Here is a 24215-nt window from a genome sequence, read left to right as displayed (position 1 = left end):
TGGAGACTTGTTTTAAAAAAAATATTTGTAACTTTGGTCCATGGACCAGCCATGGAAAGAAGTAGCATGTAGAAGGATTAAGATTCTTAGGGCAGCAAGGAGGGCACGCAGCAAGCTCACTACCATGGACTTCAGGAGAGCAGACTTTGGCCTCTTGAGGGACCTGCCTGGCAGGGTAACATGGGAAAAAGTACTGGAGGGTAGAAGGGCCCAAGGAAGCTGGTTAGTATTCAAGAATCACCTCCTCCAAGCTCAGGAGCAGTGTATCCCAAGAAAGAAGTTAGGCAAAAAAGTGAGGAGGCCTGCATGAATGAACAAGGAGCTCCTGTAAAATCCCAATAGCAAAAAGAAGGCCTACAGGGAGTGGAAGCAAGGACAGGTAGACTGGAAGGAATACAGAGAAACTGTCCAACTCGTCAGGAACCAGATTAGGCAAGCTAAAGCCCAGATAGAATTAAATCTGGCCAGAGACATCAAGGACAACATGAACAACTTCTATAAGTATGTCAGAGATAAAGGCAAGACTTAGGGAAGATGTGGGCCCTCTCCAGAAGGAAACAGGAGACCTGGTCACCCAGGATATGGAGAAGGCTGAGGTACTGAGTGACTTTTTCACCTCAGTCTTCACTGGCAAGGGCTCCAACCACACCACTCAAATTGCAGAAGGCAAAAAGAAGGTCCATGAGAATGAAGAACCGCCCACTATAAGAGAAGATCAGGTTTGAGACCATCTAAGGAACCTGAAGGTATGTAAGTCCATGGGACCTGATGAAATCCATCCACGGGTCCCAAGGGAGATGGAGGATGAAGTTGCTAAGCCGCTTTCCATTGTATTTGAAAAGTCATGGCAGTCTCGTGAAATTCCCACTGACTGGAAAAGGGAAAACATAAGCACTATTTCCAAAAAGGGAAAAAGGGAAGACCTGGGGAACTATAGGCTGGTCAGTCTCACCTCTGTGCCTGGAAAGATCATGGAGCACATCCTCCTGGAGTCTCTGCTAAGGCACATGGAAAATAAGAACGTGGTTGGTGACAGCCAACATGGCTTCACCAAGGGCAAGTCATGCGTGGCAAATTTGGTGTCCTTCTACGAAGGTGTTACAGCATGGGTAGATAAGGGGAGAGCAACAGATGTCATTTACCTGGACTTATGCAAAGCATTTGACACTGTCCCACATGCCAGCCTGGTCTCTAAATTGGAAAGATATGGATTTGATGGATGGACCACTCGGTGGATAAGGAACTGGCTAGAAACTAGCCGCACCCAAAGCATTGTGGTCAATGGCTCAATGTCCAAGTGGAAACCAGTGACAAGTGGTGTTCCTCAGGGGTCAGTACTGGGACCAGTGCTGTTTAACATCTTTGTCGGCAACGTTGACAGTGGGATTTAGGGCACCCTCAGCAAGTTTGCTGATGACTCCAAGCTCTTTGGCACAGTTGACAAGCTGGAGGGAAGGGATGCCATCCAGAGGGACCTGGACAGGCTTGAGAGGCGGGCCCATGCAGTTCATGAACTCATGAAGTTCAACCAGGCCAAGTGCAAGGTCCTGCACCTGGGTCATGGAAATCCCAAGCACAAATACAGGTTGGGCAGAGAATGGCTTGAGAGCAGCTCTGAGGAGAAGGACTTGGGGGTGTTGGTGGACGAGAAGCTCAACATGAACTGGCAATGTGCACTTGCAGCCCAGAAAGCCAACGACATCCTGGGCTACATCAAAAGAAGCATGGCCAGCAGGTCAAGGGAGATGATTCTGCCCCTCTACACCACTCTTGTGAGACTCCACCTGGAGTCCTGTGTCCAGCTTTGAAGTCCTCAGCATAGGAAGGACATGGACCTATTGGAACAGGTCCAGAGGAGGGCTACGAAGATGATCAGAGGGCTCGAACACCTATGCTATGAGGACAGTCTGAGAGAGTTGTGACTGTTCAGCCTGGAGAAGAGAAAGTTCTGGGAAGACCTTACAGTACCTAAAGTACCTTATAGTACCTTCCAGTACCCAATGAGGGCCTACAGGAAAGATGGGGAGAGACTCTTTATCAGGGAGTGTAGCAATAGGATGAGGGGTAACAGTTTTAAACTGAAAGAGGGTAGATTTAGATCGGATATTAAGAAGAGATTCTTTACTGTGAGGGTGGTGAGGCACCGGAACAGGTTGCCCACAGAAGTTGTGGATGCCCTGTTCCTGGAAGTGTTCAAGACTAGGCTGGATGGGACTATGGGCAACCTGGTCTAGTAGGAGGTATTCCTGCAGGGTGGTTGGACAAGATGATCTTTAAGGTCCCTTCCAATCTGAACCATTCTATGATTCCCTGATTAAAGGAATTGGAAAAGGAATGCTTTGGAGAAGCTAAGAAAAAGAAGTGTCAAAGCAAGAGTCCAGGTTTTATAGACTTCTTCCAGCCCTGCAAACCATCTTGAAACATGCGGAGTTGCCTGGTCAAATGAGGGATGCTAGTGTGCAAAATAAAACATACCCTTTTTTTTTTCTCATAGCAAGCCTGCAGTCTCTTTTGACCTCTGCAAATTTCCACTGAATCAAATGTACTGCAGTTCTGCCTTAGGCCTTTCCACGTCATTCATTGTCAGGCTCATTCAATAAGCCTAAGGTCATGAGGCTTCATGGGTCAAGTTCAAAGAGAAGCTGGAAAGTCCAAAAGAAGCATCCTTCTAGTGTGTCCTAACAGAGAAAGTGAAAATTAAACAGGCATGGAAACTGAATTCCCTCTCATCCCTAGAAACTTATCCCAGTGAAGTCAGGATTGAGGGAAGTTGTGGTGTAGCTGTGTTGCTGCTAATCACACTCTTTCAGTTATGTGGTTGAAGACCTGAATCAGGATGTCTGTCACTCCAGCACTTTTCAGAAATAGTAAACTACTTTGAGAGCAAATGTACTTTCTGTAAAGTGGCAGGAAAATTAGAAGGAATCTAGCACTATATTTTGGTTTGGCACATTACCATAACACTCTAGGGAAGCTGTAGTGGATGGACACTGAAGCCTATCTTTTGCAGACAAAAGTTATGAGATTGACTAGAAATGATTACACAGATTGGCTGAAATTCTAATGAAGGATATAGAAGTGGAGCCCAACAGTCATGTAATATGCACTGAATGGCATCTGCAGCTACTTGCTGTAATGACTTTCCGACCATGACAAGTCAAAGTTCAGAAGAGGAAAAACATTTATAACCATCATCCAGAATAATGGAAAGTTCATATTTGTCTGTCTCTGTTTTTCTGAGCCAATATCAACCCTGTGTTTCTGCTTTCTCAATTAAGATGACTGTCATGAGATGGGAGTATTTCATGTATTGGCGATGTAAATCAGTAGGACTGCAATCAACAGAGGGGTGAAGAGATGAGATGGTTACTAGTTTTGAGATACAATGATGAAGTCTGCTTACACAGTCAGCACAGTGAGTGCTGTTGGGTGAGTGTCTTGTTTAAATCAGTACAACATGCTTGCATTTAGTTTCTAAAACTAACTAAAAAATTATGCTCAGAGTTAATTCATAAAATCCTGGAACAATTGACTTCTGAGCTTCTCCAAAGGTACATTTCCCTAACAAGAGATTTAAAATGTTGTAAAATGAAAGAAGAGCTAGATGAACTCCACGAGTCTGATTTATTTTTTTTCACTACCGTTTTTCCATTATGGTTGTTTTTCTTGACCCCATAATCCTAAAAATAGTCTAAGGTTTAATCTTTATGTTATGATTTGTTTATGAGAAGAGGGTGTCTGATGGCTAACATTTTAGCCACAAGAAACAACAAAATCTCATAGAGCAGAACTTTGAAATGAGAAAACCCCAGGTCTTGCTCCCTTTTCATACACAAATTCTGTCTGTAAACATCCTTACTCTCTTTTTTCTCTTACTATATTTTTACTTTTCCCACCCAGGATTGCTTTCCATGGCCCAGAATGACATTACTTCTTCCAAGAAAATGTAGGCTTGGAAAATGAGACATTGTCATTACAAATTTATCAAGAACAATGTTCCAGGGAGCATCTGCAAATTTGATCCAGGGCAAAATGTTCATTTCCTCTCATAGAAGAAATGGCAATATCCTGAATCTGTTCTTCTCTGAAAAATTCACTCCTTTTTCACTGATGTTTTCTAGGTACTAAAATTAGACCCAACTCTGCCAACATCAGATGTATCATTGCATCTGTCAATGGCATTATGAGGCAATGTGAATATCCAAAACAGTCAGCAGAAAAGAGTGTGGAACTCGATAGCAGCAGCACGACAGAGAACCGGGAACTGTGTCCAGACCCAAAACCGCTATTAGCGAAATCCCAGTTGTTGCCTCCATTAGTCTTCTTGTCTTCTACCCTTTCTGCTTTATACGTCACTTTGAAGCAGTAGCTACTCCAACAAATGCAATTAAACATTTGTCTCAAATATTTGTCTCAAAATCAGTCTGAGAAGAGAATCAGACCTTAGTCTCCAAAAGTAGGTCAAGGAGTCTGTTTGTAAATACAGGAAAATGTTAGAGCTGACAGGCCATAAGCAGCAAACGGGCACAACCAGCCAGTGATACCAGCCAGTGGCATACAGCCATTCCCCAAAAGAAAGGTACTTTCAGAGTCTGGGCCCCAGAAGAGGAAATTAGCAGTCATATCTCTGGACACCCAAAATAAATCTTCTTCATTAGATTGCACTTATATGCACTTGATTTTTCACTAGAGTTAATTTTCCATTACCTTATTTTCCTTGCAGGCTGAGGAAGAAAACACAAATTGCGCATTTTGGCACTTCAGAAGAAAAAGTAGTGAATATGCAGCCTGAAGGGGCTCAGGGTTTTGATTCTTGTTCCCTTCTGTAGATATAAGAAAAACAAAATAATGGAAGCTTGACTCAAGCAAGTGAATAAATGAATTTACAAAGGATAATCTAATTTGTGTCTTGGACTGCCTGCAATTATGAATGTTTATTAACTAGTCTGTCTGGCTTTTGGAGGGGAAGAGTCCGGGAATCCCTGGAGCAACCCAACTCAAATAGAATTATCAGTCAAAATAAAAAAAAAAAAAAGCCCAAGCAGAATGCTAAACAGTACAAAACTTTCAGTGTTACTGGTGGCCTTAACAGGGTCTGAATTGAGCAAGCCTTATATGCACAGTAGTCTTATTGACTGCTCAGGAACCACTAGCATGAGGAAGGGGATATCAGGAATGACGGGATGCTCTGTCCTGCTGAGATAAAAAACAGGTGGCCAAAGCCCAATCCAGCAGCAGACGAAAACATGTGAGTACACTTACTGACTTCAAAGGCACAGCCCACATGTTTAATGTTAAGGATGTGCTAAAGTCTTTTGCTGAACTGGAGCCCGTGAGATTTCTGAGGTCTTCACTCCCAATGACTTTGGGGTTAGCTGAAGTAGCATGTTAAGTCTGTATTTCCCCAAAGGATAGCATCAAGATTTTCTCCTGCTGTTTTGATAAAAAAATAATGATATCTTGGAAAATTTTTTCTTTGAGACAGTCATGCAGTCAGCCTTAGGAGAGAACTTCCACACAAACGGGCTTCTAAAAGAAAAAAAAAAAGGGAAAAAAAAACCCACCTAAATCACCACTAAATTATTTATTTCTGAGATGTTAATGTGTTACAGATAAGTTCATTAATGCCGATATCTCACATGCTAATGCTGAATTCGGCACTGAAGCAAACAGCTATAGCAGACACGGCTTTTTAATCTATTCACTCCAAGATATTTTTAGGTAGCTGACAACTTGCATAGACTCCATACACACAGCACTGTGCATGTCTATTTGAGTGCACAACCACTTCTGTACGTGCAAGCCACGTGGTTGCACAAACCAGAAGATAGCTGGGCAAGTGGTCATTTGTACATATAAATATCCCAATTACAGACCAGTCTTGGCAGCAATACCTACAGCTGTAGACGGTTACAATCAGCATATCTGAATGCAAATCTTGGTCTTCCCTTTTTAAAAAGTATGGGAATATAGCATAAGGGAACTCCTGGAGCTGTGAATCTGTCTCCTACAATCTTAGACAATGGACAATGTAGTCCCTTCCTGAGCTGAATGAGCTTATTACTGAACTACACTAGGCCTCTATTTTACCCCTGCTACTCCTTGTTAATAAGAAACTCATTCTGATTTACATTCTGAATGTATTCAGGTCCAGTTTATGAACAATTACTCCTGTGCCAGTATTGTCCTTTGCCTTAACCAGCTCTTCTGTCTTCCCGGGGCTTCCCTCTTATGTGCATGTACACGGAGAATAATTCATTCATCTCCCCTCTTAATCTTTGTCTCTTTATGAACTAATTGGATTCATATTTCTTTGTCTGTGCAAGCACAGTCCTTAGACAGGTGTGGTGCTCAGACTGCATCACCCGAGGAGCAATCCAAGCTGGCAGAGTGATTTAGTGACACACCTGTGAGTCAACATTTCTGCCCAGCTTTCTCTGTGCTGAAAGTCAGTAGTCATCTGGCTTATGCTCTTTCCAGCAGTCATTGGCTCCTGGCTGTTTAAAGTACTGCATTATATAACTACTGGAAAAAAAATAGCCCTTTAAGACAAAGATTTCATCTAAAAAGAGAATGCAGTTTTTAGAAATTGGATTATAATTTATTCTAACAATGCGATTCCTGCTCTTCAGTATGAATAGAGCACTTCACAGTGTTCATCTGGGATGTCATTAGACAGTAGTCTCCTGCCACTGCCAGCACTTTGCACTGCATCTACTGTTCTGCATATGTCTTTCATGCCTGACCATTGAGTATGTTTCCTGGCTCATCTCTGGAAGACTGACATTTTCATTTAAACCTTCATGCCTATCCTAATCCAATAGTATGACTGCTTGGCCCCCTGCACTCAAGAACGTGTGTTGCGCACCAAAGTCACTACTCACCACACAGTAAGAAGTAACATCCTGTGGTCTTTTATTATGAAGCGATTAATGCTGGAGTATGAGTCATTTCACTGTTTCTAGCACATTTGTTTCAGCTGCCTGGAGTGTCTCATGAGGGATGGAAAGGTACTGTAACATGCTCAGGGATTTTATGTCCTCTTCCAGGGTCCCAGCTGCTTTATATTCACAATAGAATATACTGCATATGTGTATGTCACCCCTAGAAATTCTCATAAGCATTACTATTTCCTTCATCATCAATGCAGTTTCAACTATATAGGATAGTTGTTTTGATGTCTTTAATATTCAGCTTGTTCATATTGCTTTCTAATGGACTGTGGTGAGATCACATGTTCATGTTGTACCCAAAGGTGAAGTAATTGGATTTCTATATTCCAAAAGCTCAGGAATTTCATCCTTTCCAGTAGAAACATACCTCTTTCTCTGTGTAACAAAGCTCCAGTGACAATTGCTGTGGCCTGCTTCCTTTACTTCTTCTCATAGCCCACCTTCTAAGACCCCACGAGTTGTGTCCATACAACACCTTACCTTGTTCTTCAATTTTAAAAAGTGTCTAAATTCATCTTGTACCTACATGTGCAAAGACCCTTGTATCTGCAACGCTAGACGTAAGCATTTGAAAGTCCTACCCTCCAGGAATACTGGGCAGCCTTCAACACCAGAGTCCAAGGCTTCCCTTTTTCAAGTGCCAGGTGCACCTAAAAATTAATCAAGGTGCAAATCCTGAACAAGGGCATCACTATGCTTTGTTCATGTGAAAGCCAGTCAGACAGACACATGTTTTTCACTTACACCTGCCCAGTTCGCCTTATCCCCAGTCTGGGTTGGCACAGAAAATTAAAAAAAAACAGCTTCACATTATCTGAAACAATCTTGTTGACTGTATTTTTTTTCCCAAAGACTTGTTACTTTTATAGACTTACGATAGACATTTGATCTTCCTAAATTTCAAAAGCAGACGACTTGCAGTAATTTATTGCAGATGTATGAGGGAGAGGGAAGTAGACTGTTGACACCAGAGTATCACTTGGATGGGCTTTGCTTTGGGCACAGATTTGTGGTGCTTGGTCCCAAGGAACAATCTCAGTTGTTTAAAGGTGTGTCTATGTAGACATAGCCGCCATAGTTGCAGGGCTGCTCTGCTTGATAGTACTTAAAGCCTGATATATCATTTACATTTTTCTTTACTCCTTCAAATGCCTGTTTCTTGGTATCTCACCATACGCCCACTATGTGCTAACTGTCTCAAGAGTTCACAGGCTTCTGATAAGCATGTGCAGAATCTAGAAAGATAAGTTAGGCATCCCTATAAATCACTGAACTTCTTCCCACCCTTTAGTTCCTAAACACTCTACATTTTTTGGAGTGCAGCTGGAGTCTCTCAAAAGTCAACAGATGTCTAGCGTAAGAAGCACGAGTTTTCTCACCAGTTCTCTGTGCTTGTTTTAACAGGTGTATTGTTACCTCTTCTTTGCAGAACCAACAGTTCCTTCTGCTCAGTCTTCACTGGAAACTCTCTGTATTCTCACAGTCTACATGTCCAATGTGTTTCTGTCTTCAGCTCGCCGTAAAGTATCCTTCTCCACCTCCTCTAATACATGCTTTCTTTGGCTTTGCGTATTTGGTGAAAGCCAGGGTGACTGTTGTCCTTCCTTTTTCAGATTGAGGATATTTTGGTGTTGGACTGGAGCACAAAGGCCACAAAGATTTGCAGTTCTCTAGCTTTCTACACAGGAAGTCACACGTGTCATTCCTGTGTCACAACCAATTGAAACTGGTTTTATAATTATGATTATTGCTTAAGATCAAGCCACAAGCATTCACAAATACACAGCGATAGAGGATCTTGCCCCAAAAATCCTATTTCTTAGAGAAAGAGGTAAGACAAAGGCATTCAGTACAACAGCAGAGACAATAGGACGTATCAGCAGTTTCAGTACCTTTATTTTTCTCAGAATACAAATCCACATCACCTGGTCACATCTTTACCACCTGACAGTGGTCTTTCACAGTGGTGTTCAGTGGGGATATGCTGACTGAAAAGACAAGGGGTGCGTGAGAAAGATAGAGCAAGACCATCCTTGTGAAGCTCAGATGAAGAAACCAGAGAAAGGGGAAGAGAAAGTTTTTGACCTAACTTTGCACAAGCAGAATCCGGTCAAAAGTTCATCCAGCTGCAATCATGTGGTGGCATATTTTGGATCTTTTTTCCTTTGCCACATGGCCAGCAGTGAGGAGGGGACCTGGCCTAACAGTAATGTTCCCAAGTAGAAAGGTAGGAGCATTTTTCCAGCTGTTGTTATCAAATTGGGGGATATATTCTCAGCTGAGTTCCATCATTTGTCCTAGCACAGGGTCCCTGCTTTATCTCAGTGCTCCTAACAGCTCCAGACTCTTGTTTCATGAGTTTCTTCTTGATGGCCCATGCTTGTCTATGGAGTCAGGCTATTTTTATTGTATGCCACTTGCCACTTACACTTGGTCACATTTCCCCAGTCTAATACTGCCATTTACCATAGCCATTGGGATTATATTTGGCCTGGCTATATAATATAGCTCTATAAAATATAGCTGAAATCAAAATGATTTCTATCCACTGAAGGAAACAGAGGAGAACTTAAACAGTTTTAGAGCAGGTACCAATGAATTTATGAGCAGGGTCATGGATAATTGTCAGCAGTATCAGGGAATCCCAGGCTATGGTCTGAGTTGGATGTTAGTCTAACAGCGTGGTTGCAAGACTCGTTTTCCCAACAAAGCAGGGTGGCTGCATCTGGACTGCTTATTCAGATAGATCCCTGCTTTGTGCTATCCTCTAACTCACATGCAGAGATTATCTGGAAAATGCTTGTTGCTATTGCTATAGCAATATCAGAGACCATGCAGACAACTGAACTGTTTGAACAATCATCAGCCCCTGCTCAAGGCCTGACCTTGTTTTGTTTACTGGTATAGACATAGCCTACAGCACTCAGAGAAATCTGTTCACTTTGTCATTGATGCAGCCTTGTTGTCAGCAGAATAAGCATTTGTCTTTTTCAGCGTTCATATTCCTTCATTTTTTTCAGGTTGCAGTTATGTCTACTTCACCAGGTTTGAGGACACAGTGCTTGTCAGCCATCATCTTCAGGTGGCTCTGAATGCTGAGTATCCACTATGGCAACTGTGTGATCCATTTTATTCCACTATTTCATTTTAACTCCTCTCCTCGTCTCTTTACAGAGACTATGAATGCTTCCAGAGATGCAAAGGACAGTTTTTTCTGGAAATTCGTCAGTCCCAACATCGCATTGCTTTGTTTGACTTCAAGTTCTAATGTCTTTTTCCTTACCAAACTCAGGACACCACAGTAGGCAATAGTACAAAAAAGTCCATGTTCTTCAAGTGGCTCTTTATTAAGTTTCAAAGATGCTGCACTTGTAGCCCACGAGCTGCACAAAGGCTGACTTCCTCATGGTCCTTTCAAGCTCTTCCTCCTTACAACCTGTACTCCTTCCTTCAGGTTCAGTTGCAGGAAGGAAGCCATCATTTAAGCCATTCTCCCACCCACTTTCCTCTGGGGCAGGAATAAGCAGGTACAAAGTCCTAGTTATTCTTTGACTCCAGGACCCAATTCTCCTCAGGTAACCTGCAAAGAGGAAGGGGATTCTAGTTCCCTTCCGCTCAGACATGCATAGTCCAGGTCACAACCTAGGGAAAGTTCCTTAGGTACCAGCCTTTAAAGAATATCACAGAACATCCATTGCTGAAGAAAGACATCTGCATCCTCTGGATTATGTAAAACAAACATCTGGCAGCCATGGCTTCCTCTTAGCTTTGCTGTTGTATGTAGTAAATGGAAGTCCCAGCTCCCACAACTGTCATTTGGCTCCAGCAAGCACTATGACTCCCCTTTTGTGAGAAATGAAGAATAATCTGGCTAAATCCCAGTTTCAGAGCTAGCAAACACCAAAGGTCCAGTCCCTCCTGCTGTTGTTAAAAGCTGGCTCCCCACTTCCAGGGATTAGCAAACTATGTGGACATTCTTAGGAACTGAAAAATCAGCAGACTTCTGCTTCACAAGCTCACAGCAGAAATGAGTAGAGCTGCTCCCCATTTCATGTCACAACCAGCAATTTTCAAAGCCCTGGAGCAACAATGATATCAATATCAAGCAGACTTTGGATTCTCAGCTTTTGAATCTTGCTGCTTCTCAAGTGAACACGTGGAATCTTCAGCAAACTCTGGACTAAATCATTTCTGAGCAAATAAATACACAAACATCCTATAATAACAAGCTCAATCCAGAGACCTAGCAGCCAATAAAAGCGATGAAAAAGGCATCAGTGTCTGCAATAGCTTTCTGGAGTCCCAAATCATTCTCAGAGAAGGATACGGCCCTGCCTCGCTCTGTATCCCCATAATCAATCCCATACCAGAAGTCCCCACTGAGCCTGTAACAATGCGCACTGTATATACTGCCCTTCTATTGTCTCTTTTGTCTTTGCCTAAGGAAAATACACTGATTCTGCTGACAGTAAAGGCTCTGTAGCTGTGGAGCTGAAAACTAGATTTTTCTCCAACTTAAACAAAACTAAGTTAAAAGGGCGAGAAAACACACAGCGGAACAGTGTGTGTATCTCAGTAGAGCTATATCCTATCTCACCTCAACTGCACTCCTAGGGATGAAAACAGAGGTAACAGAGGCAGAATTCCTTTTAAAGGGGAGCTACAGAACCCCTCTGAAAGTTTCTTTCCTGCTCTATATGTAAAATTCCAAAATGAAACATCTCTACTTTCCAAAATATAAATAAAGTCTTATCTACCTGATTATCTCAGGTTCCCTCAAGAGGAAATTTTCAGCTTTCTCTTTTTAATTTTCAGATTTAGTAACATCCAGACAGAAAGAGCTCATGTTATCCATCTGAGGGCGTGGAGTGACCTGTGATTCGCATGCAATCGTTTTTACCATTTTGAGACCTCTCAATAATTGGGCTTTGGCTTCAAGAACTCATCTTATACTAAAACAGCTATCACTGCTGGTCCCTGAATTTTCCACCTAAAATCAGCCTGTCTGAGTCTTTCCTGTAAATCCAGGTACTCACTATAAGTAGTCTATAAGGGGCTATAGAGCTAGTATGATTACAGTAAGAATCACAAGATTTGATTTTTCTGCCTTTCCCAATGTACACATCCACGTTCTCTCACTAGACTCTAAGAAAATTTTAATCAATATATTCATTATTTGGTCACATTTATACGTCTACATAGTTAATAGTGCTAGCAGACTGAACATAACTGTGGTAGTAATACCTGATACTAATAAAGAACAGAATAAGTCACGTGCAGTAGCTGAGGTAGTTAATAGAGTGATTAGTGGAGGTAGAGTTGATTTTGCTTATTATACAAGTTTGCCTTTGACATTTCTCAGTGCACTGTCTGTCTTTTAAGATCAAATCTGGTGATCTACTGCAACAATGACAATAAAGACCCTGTTACCACTGTTGAATCAATGGGCTTTGCACTGTATGTACAGTAAGAAATGCATGCATGAGCCTGGCAGCTGCTAAACTCATTGATATATAATACCAGTCCCAAAATAGTGATATTTCATTTCTGGAGCTTTATAAATTGTTAAAGAAATAAAATCTGCCTTTGGGAAATAATGTTTCTTTATGTATCATCGTACCCATTCCCTCCCTCCTCCCCTCTCTTCAAGATTAAAACAAATAGTGTTGAAGCTATAAATCACCCCTATTGGCACTCGAAAGCCCTCAGAGATCTTCTTTCTGTGCCATTTCAGTAGACAGAAAGTCTAATGTACAGAGAGGCAATGTTGCTTTATTTCTTTTTTAAGCAGAGAGTCAGAAAAAACATGTCCCTCCTTGATCTCTTCAAGGTACATCAGTATTTCCTCAGTCATTTTAAAGTCATTGCACATGCTCCAAGTGGTTTCAAGGAAAGTCACTGGGAAATGAAGCATACCTGGGAATTTTAACTATCATCTTGCGTGGAGAGGTGCATCTTGAAACACCATTTAAACACTGTAGGCAATGCCAGTAATGGACTGGACAAGTCGCTCTGTCCTGAAATGTATATGGTTTTGAAAACTCATTTGCAGAAATTCAACCTCCATTGCTTGTTTTTCACTGAACACAGAATCTCCCAATCTATAACTGGATAAGTGACAATCCAAGAATTGGATTTGTACCATGAAAACTAAAGTTGAGAATTTCAGTAGTTTTTTTAAATTGTTTTTCTAATGTTATTCCTGAGGGCAAACTCCTTTCCTAGAAATTGCTCCCGGTTTTCACAAACATTGATCCAGCATTTCTGAAACATCCACCCACTTCCATTTTTCAGTAACATGAACTGTTTCTTTTTCACCCACCCATCATTTCTTACCCTCATTTCCTTTGCTTTCACTTCAAGAAATAGGGGGAAAAACTTAAAGGTTTTCTCAGAGCTTCTGAGCTTGGTAAACATGAGCTTTGCATTAGAATTTCTATCAGTTACAGAAAATTCATAGCCAAAAAGAGACAGCCTTCTCTCTTACTTTTTTTTTTCTTTCTCATTGCAGGGGAAAAAAAATACAAACCCCAAACCAAAAAACCCTGGGACAAAATTTACAATCCCTAATATGAAATCATAAAGTTACTTTACTCATAGAAACAAGTAAGTAAAATAACTTTGTAGGCTGCATTTTTCACTTGTAACACTGCAGAGTGCAATTGAAGCAGAAGAATTCCCAGTCAGTCTTCCTTTCCACCACAATTGCACTCCTCAATGGAGAGTTGTTGGAGGAAACACTGAAGCACAAATGGTACAGAGCCACCTCAGCCCATCGCTGCAGAATTTGAAACACCCTTAGGCACCCTCAGGCACAGACATAAGCAGTATAAATTAGCTGATAGGAGTATGAGTCCTTGGATCCTACTTGCTTAACTGAGCACATGGAAAGCCTGTCAGTAACAGCAGCGTTACTGTATGTGTGTAGTTAAGACCATGGAAGTATTTTTGCAGCATTGGGACTTAAGAAAGAAAAAGATATCCTGCTTTGTCACAGTAAATTATATCACTTTGATCTTAGGCATATTTCGCCCTTTGTAGGCTTTCTTTACTAAGCTCCAGTTTAACAGGGATGAGCTGGATTCGCATTCCTACGTCAGCCAGGTGAAGCACAGTCTCTGCAGAGTGGGGCTGGGAGCCTGTGAGACCCCGGGAAGGGGTTTGGGAGCTCTACTGTTCTATGCATGTTTCGTTCTCCAAGGGAGCATCTTTCACAAGTGCTCAAACACGTCCCAGGCCTGTTCTGCCTCTGAACAACACCCTTCCCGCCTGATGACACGGGTACGTTTAAATAATTTTTGCTGAGCCGTTTGGGCTCTGGTTTATTCTGCACTTGCCCCCATATTGAATCAGCATCTGCTGCGATCATATAATACAGGTACAGATCGCATCCAAACAAGGCTGATCGTATCACATCATCTGGCCTGGCATTTGTCTGTCACGCTGGGGCAGGGAATGTGATACCAAGCTGACAAAAAGCAGCACACGGCCCTGCCTGGAGAGCCCCTTTGTTCATCTAAGCCTCCCCTGCTGCTTTTGTAGCTCCAAATGGATTTCTGATTCCCTATCTCTCTGCCTTTTCAAGCCAAATGGTTTGGTCAGATCACAAGACAGCAGGTGCTGCTCCGCTCAACATTTGCACCTTCCAATCCAAACACACCTCTCTCTACCGACCCTTAAAATCAATCAAAGGGACTTATCAGTTTGTTTTAAGCTTTGATGTTTGTCTGGGGTTTGTTTATCTAGCAGTTTATTCCTGGGAGTATGTTCTTGACATCTTGGAGTAGGTGGTAATTAGCAACAAGGAAGAAGGGCTGAGATAAGAAGTGGAATTTGAAAGTGGTGATACTTGGGGAGGCAGCTGCGCCGCGTCCCCTCCTGCTTTCCTCTCAGGCACTGAAGCGAGCTGGAGACAGCAAAGGGGCAAAGAGCCACCCTGCCCTTTCAACGAACACCGGCCAGCCATGCCATGCCATGCCGTGCCATGCCGTGCCGTGCCATGCCGTGCTGTGCCGTGCCATGCTGTGCCACCCGCCGTGGTTCTCTGTGGGGAAGGAGCCCACGAGGGGCCTGCGTCGGCCCCCCGCCATGTTGTGGCCTCCTGGGCTTCACAGGCACTCATTAGGCCTCTGCCTCTGGGGAGCCCGTTTGTCTGAACGAACTTTCTACCTGTTGGTTTTGCCACAAGAGCAATTTGCTTAAGAGGAGGCCCGAGGATTCGGTCTTGCCATCGCGTGACATCCTATATGTCTGCTGTCTTCTACTAAGCAGCCTATAAAGCAAAGACGACTCAATTGCTTCTGTAATAGGAACAATAAAGGCTGCTGTGTCTCTGCATTCAAGGCATGCACTACACACACGCATAAGGGCTTATGTGTGGATGTGGCTTAAATAATCACACAGGTACCTGCACATCGTATGGACTGTCTGGTGCAACACACACATACAGAGAGAGGCATAAAAGCAGCAAGAGAGAAGAGCAAACATTTTTGCTCCAAACAGCCTTGGAGTTAACACATGTTTGAAATATGAAGCCAGGCCTAGACCCGAATTTTGCAGATGGCCCCTATCTTTATGACCTTCCCAACAGAATTCCATACAATAATGTAAGCCTTTAATTGCATTTTTGAGTACATAACGTGGAAGCAAAAGCACACTAACCTACTCCCACGCTGCGCAGCCTGCAAAAAGGCCCAGATAAATACACATTGCGTGCTCAGGGGAGGAAGGGACTCTCGCAACCAGGATGCTCCTGAAGTGCCCTAAAAGGTACAGAAAGAGACTTATTCTCTATACTGGCTTGTGGAGCAAAGCCAGAGTGCAGAGAATAGTGTAAAGCGCGAGTGTTTTAGAGGCTAACTGAAATAAAAAGCCTCCTGGTCTGAACCGGGCCACAAAATTGCTTTCTCAGTTTGATGAGGGGACCCTAATAGCTAAAAGAAAACCCGACGTGTTTTGGGACAACCCAATTCATGATTTATCTTCTAAGCAGGCAAGACCAGGATTTCATTTAGAACAACCAGATCTTGATGAATTACCACTTGCACTCCTCCATTTCTGGGATGGGAGATAATACTTTTAAGTCCACATTTTTGTTTTGATTATTACATTTCTCAAGGATCAAAAACACTGATTTTGTAAAAAAAGAAGAAGCCTTTACCAGAAAGATTCTTTTTTTTTTCCTTTTTTTTTTCTTTTTTTTTTTTTCAGGGGAAAACGACGTATTAAAATTAACCAGAATATCTACATGAGCAAAAATCCTCTGCCTTTCTTAAGAACAGGCTCTGGGCAAACTATTTCACCCAGCTGTACTCCGGAGGATCCCTGTGGGAGGGTGCAAGCCCACTTGGCGAGGCACTCTCTGTTCAAGTAGTAGATGACTTCACTCTCATTACACACATAATCTTTTCCTACATAGTGTACATCAAACCAAAATTATACTGCATGTGTTAAGCTTGTAAGTGCACCATTTTATAATGATCACATTGTTTGTGTCCCAAGGACATTATAAAGGGGGTATTTCTGCCACTGCTTATGATTCCGTACATTGCCAATGAGCAGCAGGGTTTTAGCTGCATACAGAGCAGGGCTGTAGCTGTATACATTAAGAAGACAGTACTTAATAAAAGCCAGCCTCGTTTGAAGTTGCCTTTAAACTAAATGCCTTTTATGCCAATTTTTGCTCAATACCAGTATCTCCATCTGCAAGTGACAAGTCACCATTGCTAAATATGATGTACAATCACAGTTTGTATTGAAACGGTGCCTTCAAAGCACTGCAAATACCTGTCATTAGATATTGCATTACAACCATTTGTTTCTAATGGAGCTGTCTTTTCCTGTTGGCATTGATTTACCGTACAGGCATCTGAATATTAACAGATACAGTCCTGCCTCACATATAGGAAGACTGTATGACAATGCAGAGTCCATAATCCTGAGACTATTAAACCTTTTTTTTTTTACTCTATTAGACATCAAACACAGTAAAAAATAAACAAAACAAGGCAAAAAAACCCCTCAGCAAGACCAGGCATTTGCCTTCTGCATGCTCTTTATACCATATAAACATAAATGTTCTGTTCTGTTTTGTTCTATACAAAACTCAGCAACATTGTCCACTTTCTGTTCCAATGTTTGGTGTCAACATAAGTTTAGGATCCAGTTCTGGTCCCTACTGAAGTCATGGGAATCTTTTACTTGATGTTAATGGGAATTGGATCAGGCCAGTAATTGGATACGCTGAAAAGAATCCCAGATGCTGCATAACAAATGAACTATCCACTGAGGTATTCCCTCTGCTCTGGGAAGCTGCCACTGGGAATTGCTGCTACCTTTCTGTGGAAAGGCTGCAAAAAAACGGATGTCAGATGTCAAAGCTGCCAGCCTTACAGAGAGTTTTAGTGACACAGGAAATGTTTAAAAATCTTTAAAAAAAAAGAACCCCACCAAGTGAAAGAGCTAACTATTTAGGCTTTTCCTGGGGAACAGGGATACTTGAAAACAGCAAAATCATGCTGCTAATATTTGGGAATCTGCCCACTGGTAAAGCAGGTCAGTGCTGCCTGAATCTTGTTCCCTGAACAATGGTGTGAGACAGAATTGTTCAGCTCTTCACATGTAAAACTTAATGAAAAAAAACCAAAACAGGTTAGTAATTTTTTTTTTATTATTTCTTTACTCATTATTGAGATCCCATATATTTTGCCTAGCAGTTTCCACACCTGATCAGCTGTGGTAGTTACAAATGTACTTTTGCTCCCCCAAACTTTGCAAAGGGTCCAAGCATTCTGCTGTAATGTGTGTCATTCACCTCCTGTTAGCATTAAAAAGGTGCATCCACCTCAGATCCAGTCACAGCATTGATGTGCAGAGGCAGAACCACAGTTAGAGAAAAGGATGTAGTGATTCATCCTTTCTTGAAAAATGACTCAAAGAGGAAATTACATGCTCTGAAATGACATACCTCACTGTAACCTGTTGTCACCATGCCCGTCTGCCATACCATACTCTGCCTTTCCCTTGGAAATTAGACAGACGTGCCAGGCATGTTTCAGGTATAAGCCACTACAAAGGCAGTGAGCTTCCTATTTGTCTGCTATTCCTTACACAGCTGACAACTCCCAAGGTCTTGCTCCCACGATGATCCAACGCAGTGTCACTGGAGACTCCCAAGGTAAATTCAAGTGAGTAAGAAGAGGTGTGAGAAACCAACATAAAATGCACATAAAAGTTAGTACAAAACAAAAAGGCAGTATGGAAAGAAAAAAAAGCATGCCCAGTGTAAATTATTTACTTTTCTACATTCATAGTTCCCACTGAATAGAATAGTAATGAAACCTTTGCTAGAAACAGTTCTTAAAATTGCTGGCTGTGGCAAGAGGTTTTCACATCAGAGTATGGACCCCTGTTCTACTCTAACCCTACAACATGGGACAACATGATTTTGTAACTAAGGCATACATCTATTCCTAGTCCTCTGCTATAGACTTTCTACATCACTTGCATAATTTGCTTCACTTTCTTTGTTTTTAAAAGAACACCTTGTTCATTGTGCAAATTAGTAGAAATCAATGATAAATTAGCACAGAACGAGTGAGCTTCTGTGTCCATCCACCTGTGCAACACAGAGCCCTAAAAGGGCTAAGTTAGTCATCTACAAACATACAACTGCACTTTAGGAAAAGTTGCTGACTGCTGAGTAGAACTCTTTGGTTCTCTAATGCTAGCTGCTCTGCACAGCACAGAGAATACAGACTTCAGCTACTTTTTCTGAGAATAGTGTAGCAATATTTGTCTTTGCATTTTTGTGGAGACATCATTGATGCATTGACATTTTACTGCATTGAAAGAAGCCTGAGATTTCCCTGCTCAAATATCTTAAAAAACTAACAATGAAAACCACACTTGCAAGTTTTCTATTCCCCTTCTTCTGATTGCAAAAATAAAATTCATTATAACCAGATTCTTTGCAAGCATGGTGAATTTTGCTTCACTGACTTGAGTGAATCAATGTTTTCTTGCTACACCAAGGCTTTCAAGACATAATCAGCAAGGCTTATTATTGATTTCTGGGCTAGGTAAAAGAATAAGTTAAATGTTCATTAAGGATAAATCCCCATTTCCAACTCCCATAAATCTCCACAAAGCTACTTCTCATGATGCACGTCTCCAGGATTTTCTTAGACCATTGCTAACTTATTCTGAAACATTTGAGGAAAATTATTCAGCCTCTTTCTATCTCAGGTTCCTGGCTGTGAAATAGGGACCTCGTTTGCTCCTCCATTTTGTGCATGTTTTGTCTGTTTAAGCTCCGGTTTCTTTTGAATGCAGATCTTTTCTGTAGTTGTATGCATGTTAGGACTCACATTATGTGACAAATCCACACATTCCTGTAACAACAACAATAAAAATGAATCCTCAAGTGTTTTTAAAGAGCCTTAAAGACAGATACACTTTTAGCTAAAGCAGAGGCTGCTATTTTTGCTCTACAGAAAACAGTAAATGTCTACATTGAACTGCCTTACTAACTGAGTGAGTCTTCTGATAAGTTTAGGATGAACTGTCTCTTTCCAAAAACAGCAAGCACCTCACAAGGATATTGCTGGGGGATAAGAACTTTCTGAAATCTTAGTATCTCTGAAAAATCATTAGGAGGCTGAAGCAGCATGCTTTCTTGGCAAAGTCCTAGTATAAACTGTGGCAGAGGGAACTGATATGAGGGCTCTTGCAAATGTCTCATGAAAAGCTTATCCCAAAAGCCTCTCAGAAATGTGCCCTGTCAAAGAGGACAACAACCATGAAAAGACAGGAGAGCTTATGATTTTATGTTTTCTTCATAGTTTTGCAGCATTCTGGTGTTTTATAGCGCTAACAAAATACGACATTTGGCTTTCCCATGAGACTTTGTTTCCCAGCTTGTGGGAATACCACAAAAGTACCAGATGACATGATATCTGACAACATATATGGCTCACTTTTTGGCATTAAAAAGACCAATGAAAATCATAAAGCAACTCACATACCGAGTTACTCAATTATATATCTGGTTCATCCAGATTTCTTTTTTCACCCTCTTTCCTTTCTGCCCATCTCCCTCTTTGATCTCGTAGGGCTATGCGCAGAGCCCTAGTACGATTTCAATGAGAAGGGCCAGTCTTGCTCATACATGCAGAAAACCTGATTTGGGGATCAGTTTTCGCCAACTAGCTCTGACAATGGTCAATGCACATTAATAGCGTAACGCCAATGAGCAGATAATCTAATTGCCTCAAAGGAAAGGTTAACCAATCTACGCTGTTCCTCTCTCTCTATTACTCTTCAGTCTGGCACTAGAGTCTCTAGCCACAGACACAGAAATTGTTCTGTAATGACAGGCATCACCAAATATAAACAGCTGGTAACCCTAAAATTAGACCCGCCGGCTCTCTCTTGGTTTGGGGATATGTTTTATTATACCTTCCAACTGGCAAGCAAACTTTAAAGTTAATTTAACCCATTACAAGACCCTTTTATCTAATGGTTGGGCCTGTTGCTTTATGTACACTCTCTTTATTCTTATGAGGAGTTTTGCCAGCACAGAAATAGAATTTAGCTAAAGCTAGCTGAAATTTTTCCATCTAAAATACATTCTGGCAGATAACTCGAGTTCTTGATTAAGGGAGATTTTTTACATCTGAAGTTTCTCCTGTCTTCAGAAAACCTCAGCTTTCCAGTGACGAGACAGAAGAACCATTCAGCAACAAAATTAACCTAGAATAATTTTCAGTTTTCAGCTGCAAGGCCTCCTGGCCAAGGACTCCTACAACAGACTATATGGGACAAGAAAGCAGAGATACGATGATTCCACTCTGGGGATGCATGCTAGTGAAGAAACCTGGTGGATAACAAAAAGCTCAGTCATAAAACATGCTAACTACAAATATTGTACTGCATCACTTAAAATTAATTCTTCATTTCTCAGTCTAAAATTTAAGTTGTTCAGATTGCCATTAAATTTTGAAATGCTCTCTGGGGAATAATCAATAAAAGGAAACACAATTAGCTGTAGATTTTGCCTCAACCTAGAAACAGACTGATATCTTCAAAGTTAGATATACATGTCTGAACCCTGGCGACTCATCTTTAATAACTATACATTTAGGGCCTGATTTCTTACACCTGTATTTAACTTTTTCTTTTATCTCTGAGCTCAAAATTAGCTGGAATAGTTGAATAACAAATTTATGTTTATTATTTAATTAATTTTATGCAAACACTCCCTCTTTGACAAGACAATACTCATTCTGTCTTCTCATATGACCACCGTTACTGGAGGCATATGACAATCTTGGTAGTACTGCTGGATTCTATTAACATATTTCATTTATTTTTCTTGTATGGACTGTTTGGATGTAAAGCTGAATCTCTCCTACAAGAATTGAGCAAAGTGAAATTTTCTGAGCCCCTTCATTTTTTCCGTCGCTCTATATTTAGTTTAAATGCTAACAATGACTGCGGGTCAAGATATTCGCTCTGACATTCACAAGTAGGTGGAACTGCTGACACTCTAATAAAACTGCTAATTAAGGAAAAATTTAGGTGGGAATCACACTTATACATTGGTCACAGGGAAAGCTGGCAAGCTCAGGGAACCTTGCACCAAGTACAGAACAAAATCCACCTCATGAGTCATAAGCTGAAATCACTTCTAACCGGGAGTAGCACACATATGGCAGCGATGAATGGCAGATGATGGGGTACCTTTTTTGTCCTCCCTTCTCTAAGGCTACCAGAAATCCCATGACTGGCTTCTGGTTCTCATGACTGTTAACAATAACCGTACACAGGCAGGAAGAATATTTCTTCAGATTTCAATCCAACAGCTTTTCCCGGGGCAGCGATTGGCCAAGCCTTCTCCACAGAGCTGCAGGAACATCATGTGGGTTCTTCAGTGTTCCCAGAACATGAGGTCTTCCAGCATCTCCTCTTCACGAGTGTTTATCTGATTTTTACTTCAGCTTTTGAGGGAAGTTAGCTCCTGTCCCTAGCACCACCAAAGGTGGAAAATGGCCTGTTTCATGACTTTGTGAGAGTCTGTTAACACACTCTAATAAAAACAGTGATCACATGCAACATCATTAGAAGAGATGAGAGTTCATTTTTTTTTTTTCACATTCTTTTCCACAGCTTCTTTATCTGTCTGAGTTTGTAGCTTAGAAATCCACCAGTATTTCTCAGACATTTTCTTATCTCGAAGGCCACCATGTCCATAAATGTTAAAATACCTCATTCTGGGAGCACAATGAGAAAAATGAGATGATTTACAAACACAATATTGATTTAGTTTTCAAACTTGTGTGATCTGCTTAAAGTAGATCCATCTTTGAAAATTCTCTGGTCATTTTATCAGCTTCTCTTTCTCCCTCAGCTTCTTAAATAAATGGCAAATATACTGTTTAGTGCACTGCTACAGAAGCAAATGAAGTCAGAATTCTGCTTTATTATACAGAAGACTTCATAGTAGTTTGGTGAGTCCTAGTTTATCTCCAGCATATGAAATACTGTGCATTACTTAGTAAAGTGGCAGTCATGCATGTATGGCAGACACACAGACTACTTTTCCAATTTTGTGTTGCCTCTGAATAGTCCAGTCACAGAACAGTAGAGCCTGTTGGAAATCTTTCGATTCAATGTTTGGGGGGTTGTTTTGTTTTGTTTTTTTCTTTAAAAAAAAACACATATTCCTTGAAACCAAAACTATTTGTGTGAGTTTTCACTAAACTGGTTTTAGGACAAGTTTCTCAGGGTGATGATCAATTTTTGTCAAAATATAAGAGGGGGTTGGCAGAGAGGGAGAAAGAGAGACAAACAAATAGCTGGGAACTACTGTTGAAGCACTGTCCCAGGCTGCCCTTTTGGTTAGAACTTCTACCAGAGTGTGGGAAAACTGGAGTTCATGTTTCAGTTATAAGGGCCTGGACTTATGTTTCTTACATCTCAGGTAAGTGGTATGTCCACTAGGTAATCCGTGCCACAGGAGCACTCTCTGGAGTGCTAATAGGTGTTTTGTTCTGTCTACAAAATCAGTTTTCATTGGAATAGAGGTTTGAATCTGAGCGTCCTACATCAGGGTCTTTTCTATTGACTCTTAACTAGCCTGGAGGAGGACTCTGTAGCATACAAAAATTTTAAGGACTGGGTTTTGTGTTCATGCAGAATGGCAAAAAGGACATGTTGCAAACATTTTTAAGGGAATGGTAGAACCATCACCCACCTAGTTTTACTTCAGAAACGTAAGGTCTAATGGATAGATGCAAGATACTTCAGGTAAGAGATTAGCTTGGTTGTAGAAGACTTTTGAACACAAGTCTTCAATTCAATAGATATGTACCAGTCACTAGCATCACTATTGGCTGCCTGGATGCATTCAGTACCATTTTTAGTTTACCTTAGCAGTATATGCAAAATATTGCTGAAATAGGAGATGCAAGAAAAATCCAGGTCAACCTTCTCTTGGGTAACTATCATGGCAGTAGCACCAATTTACAAAAGTGCTTCTCAGCCAAATTATGCCTAACTTCCACACAAAGGCACATCACTTGGGCACATCTTCCTACTACTGCTCTGTACTTCTGCCCCTTTTAGTTCCACAAACTACAGAAATAAATTTTCCTTGTCCATCCCTTTGTAAGGATCTCAACGCTATGGAAGGGCAGGTCTATTAAAGGGCTCAGAAGAACATTTAGAACCAGCCAGTGGCCAAACCAAATAATAGTTTTGCTCCTCTCAGAAGTAATGAGGAAATATTCTGGTAACTGTATCCTATAATTGTGATGTAATCCTCTTGCCACAAAAAAATTATTAGCATAGAGAAATTCACTTAACACAGCAAGTACAATGCTTTAAAGAAACATCTTATTTAACTGTCACTTTCATATCTTTGTCTGGAACAGTGATGTTTAACTCCGCATATGGAGAAAAAAATCAAGCTAGCTCTGCTGAGAAAGAAATGGACTCATGCTTCTGTCTACAGGGTCGTGGGCAATTTTTGGATAAAGATACTTTACTTTGAAAGAGATTGCATATTTAGCTTCTTCAGGCAAGGAGTCCTCTCTCCCTTATTCTAACAGTCTCAACAGTATTGGCTGGTTCCTTTTTTCTTTTTTTTCCTTTGTTGCTGCGGTATCACCATTATGGGGAGATTTCATTTTGATTTGTCCTGTTTTTAACTTGAACATGCTATCTCAAAAGGAGACTTTGGAAAGAACTGGAAAAAAGAGG

This window comes from Larus michahellis, chromosome 2 (assembly GCF_964199755.1).
Source record: "Larus michahellis chromosome 2, bLarMic1.1, whole genome shotgun sequence".
Lineage (NCBI taxonomy): Eukaryota > Metazoa > Chordata > Aves > Charadriiformes > Laridae > Larus > Larus michahellis.
The sequence above is the reverse complement of the archived record's forward strand: the minus strand, read 5'-3'. Positions refer to the sequence as shown.